General features: G+C 39.6%; 1 protein-coding gene across 3 annotated transcripts in view; it reads left to right on the forward strand.

Annotated features, from left to right (window-relative positions):
- Positions 1 to 2069: 2069 nt before the first annotated feature.
- Positions 2070 to 3655, forward strand: part of CSNK1G3 (casein kinase 1 gamma 3) — a 659666-nt gene continuing 658080 nt past the window's right edge. The window contains exon 1 of one of the 3 annotated variants that reach the window (XM_053701616.1): positions 2070 to 2494. The gene's annotated coding sequence lies outside the window, so the exon portion shown is untranslated. The remainder of the gene's footprint in view (positions 2495 to 3655) is intronic. The other 2 variants (XM_053701614.1, XM_053701615.1) reach the window with 2 other exon arrangements.

The raw sequence follows: 3655 nt of genomic DNA on the forward strand, positions 1-3655 counted from the left end.
AATTAAATAGGAAAGTTGTTTAAAATTGCCTGCCCTATCTGAATCATGAAACTTTCATTTTGACTTTACTGTCCCTTTAACAGCTTTGCTGTGGTGCTCTTTGCCTCCTCCTGCTGGCCAGGAGTGATATTCCCAACAGTTATTGAGGCTGCAGTGGACTCACCATATCCGGAAATAAATAAATTTATCAGGTAAGCATACATTTTGTTTTTGCATGCCAAAATAAAAGGTAAAGTATTTTTTTTAAAACAATTTAATACACTTTAATAGGTAAAATGCATAATTGGGAACACATTAAAATGCTACTGTACAATGTCCCTTTAAAGACAGTGCACACAAAATGGTGCTCATGCTAAAGAGAGGATTATTTTCTTTCAAATGAAGGGTACCAGGAGTTTGCATCATAAGCTGGAACCACTGGTCTACTTGCTTTGGGCTATAAAATGTGAGTCTAGCATGTTCTTCTTTAAAAGAGGTAATATTAGTAAGTCATCCCAGTTTTGATAAAGGGCGTCACAAGTCCAGGTAGCGCTAAGGTGATGTTAGGAAGCATTCTGCCATCCCTACATTACACAGAAAGAGGGGAGACTTAATTTGAAAGAGATAGTCATATTAGAAATAAGCAGCCTTGTGTCTGCCCTGCTACCCATGGTCTTGGGGTCTAGAAACTAAAAGGAACATGAAGCCAATATTTTTTTATTTCATGATTTAGAAAGAGCAGGCAATTTTAAACAACTTTCTAATTCACTTCTATGATCTAATATGCTTCTTTCTCTTGATATACTTTGCTGGAAAGCATATCTAGATAGGCTCAGTAGCTTCTGATTGGTGGCTGCCCATAGATGCCTTTTTTGATTGGCTCACCCATGTTCATTGCTATTTCTTCAACAAAAGATATCTGAAATATAAAGTAAATTAGATGATAGAAGTAAATTGGAAAGTTGTTTAAAATTGTAACCTCTATCTGCATCATAAAAGAAATTATTTTGGTTTAATGTCCCTTAAAGCACTTTTCACACCTAACCTAAGTGTATAATAAGACTCTCAGTTAAAAGATGAATGTCACATAATTCAAATACTGGGTTTCTTCCTGTCAGGTTATAGTGATACCTGTCATAGCAACAAGGATCACTATAGAACTTCCATCAAGGATTATAGATCACCATTTACAAGGGCAAATACAAAATTGGAAAATATTCAAATACATGTGTATACTAGGTAAGTTTACACATACGTGGGTGATATTTGATAGTTTTTTGTTCCTGCTTTGAATTCAGGTGGAATAATGCATAAAATATGTTGTCACCGCACTGTAAACTAGAACGGGTATTTTGTGCCAAAAAAGGTGGCAACCCTAGGAGTATAATATTGCTGATCAAATAAAGGGTTGGTGGTTTGTTGGAATCCTATTTATATACTTGCATGTTCTTTATTTAAATATACCTTATTGCCTAAAAGTTCGAGTCACTTTAAAACAATGCGCATCCCACTCTCCCTGGCATTCTGCAACAGGATACAATAATACATCTGTAACGATACTCTCACAAAATATATATATATATGACGTACGCAACCTACATCTCGCCCCGCCCCCTATGAGGTGACTGCCGTTTTCACAGCCCTATTGGCTGTTGTACACCAGCTCCCTCAACTAAACTCGCCCTCCCAGGGGAATCCCTGTGATTGACAGGTCACTGTTGCCAAACACCTCCCACTAAATCTTTGCAACACACAAGTGGCAGAGTGAATTGGAATAAGCATCGAAACACTCGACATGAAAATACACTCACTATGTCAGATTGACGTTTTTCTAAATTCTCATTTATAGCTTCTATAAAGTCCACGCCCAATAAGTCCGCGTTTTCACTTGTTTCATAGGCTGAGAACTATGACGTATTTTGCATTACACCTAAGGAGTGGCACGCAAGGCAAAGTGGGTGGCGATCTCCATACAGCCCACCGTAAAAAAAAAAAAACAGTACGTGAAGCCGTCTTGTATCGCCGCCTACTGGCGATCATCGGGAGTCCGATATGACACCCTTGTGTATGTTCCAAGCAAAGTCCTAGCATATGGCATTTCTGCGGGTTCTCACAATGTGTCTGCCCCTGTCCGTTTAGGGGCGGTCACACAACTGTGGGGGGTGGTTTCCGCTGCGTGTTTCCCTCTGACACGGAACTGTTCCCTCCTGTATGTGCGTGAGGTCCCTCCTCCTCTGGCCATCTTTATTACATTCATTACCGCAAAGGAAGGGAAACCCGGCCCTGCCTGCGACCACCCCTCCTTCACTTACACTGCCCCACTGTAGCAGGGATCCCAGCGCCAGCATTGACAGGAGAGCCAAGGTTGTAGTGAGGACGTAGCAACAAATTATTTACACAAAATCATCAGGTTTGCGAAGCCTTCCCGACAGGGTGTGATACTGAGCGACAGCAGCAGACTACCCATCACCGATCCTGCTTCTGTGAGGACCTGCCACAGTACCGTATAATACAGGTGGGTCACTGTTCGCCGTGATCCTATACTTGGTTTTAGTGCACTGTACCTACCAAGCCCAGGGATTACTCAGTAGACCCACACAGCCACCCTGCAGAATTCTGGTCATAGCTGGGAAGGAAACAATAACAAGCCCTCTCTTGGCTTTCCTCTCATTTCTCCAAGGGGTAATTTATAGGCACGCTTCCTGTTGTGACTTTGGCTGTGCTACATGGGCATAGGCCTTGCTTTTAGGATAGATCAGATTCCAGCCTCTTTTAGCTCAGACACTGTTGGGCATACATGTCAGATTTGTTTTTATATGTCTGATAAAATCATAAGAGGTAGCTAAAATACAGCAAGCTAACAAACTTTGAAGAATAACACTCAGACGTATTATGAGCTCACATCAAGCCATGCTTTTGTGTGACAACTGGTTAGTATTTAATCAATGCTGTGAATCAAACGTTTTTATAAATTAATATTACTACTGCTAAACGTTATTTTCCTTCCTGATTGCTATCCACTTATGCCTATTTGTTGACATTTACTTCTTGACAATTATCTGGTTTGTTTTCTTTCGAATTGATAGGAATTCACTGTGCTCTCAACTTTTTAGTAACTGCTTTTAATATTTAAATGTGGTTCCACCTCCCCTTAGCTGACATAACAGCTATAGCACTTTTATGGATTTCATAATGGGTAACCCCTGTGACTGAGATATGATGTCATAATAAGGATTGAGTATGAGCCTATGGAACCATGGACAACCAACCCCCAGTAATAGAGCATGAGTGATGTCATAATAAATATTGTCATCTAAGAGTTGTTGCTGTCTGAAATGAATCCTTAGGGATGTTTATGAATACTCTATTGCTTGGTGTTGAATTGCAGAGAGGTTCCTCTTAACTGTTGTGAAAATGTATTTATATTGCACATCTGTACAACAATAAAGAGTTACAAAACACAAATATACAGACAGCAAAAAAGGCTTTGACCCGAAGTGAACTTGAGGTGTATATTGGTCATTGTAAATAGTACCAGTTTACTTGTGGAATAGTATTTTATTCTTTCCTTTAAGAATATTGTAAAACCTTTTATTTTTCAACTGTCTAGAGACTTTAATGTCCATTATTCCACATTTGCTTTTAGAAACTGGGATGAAATGCTGTTGTATGATTT

The sequence above is a fragment of the Bombina bombina genome, chromosome 2, assembly GCF_027579735.1.
Source record: "Bombina bombina isolate aBomBom1 chromosome 2, aBomBom1.pri, whole genome shotgun sequence".
NCBI classification, from domain to species: Eukaryota; Metazoa; Chordata; class Amphibia; order Anura; family Bombinatoridae; genus Bombina; species Bombina bombina.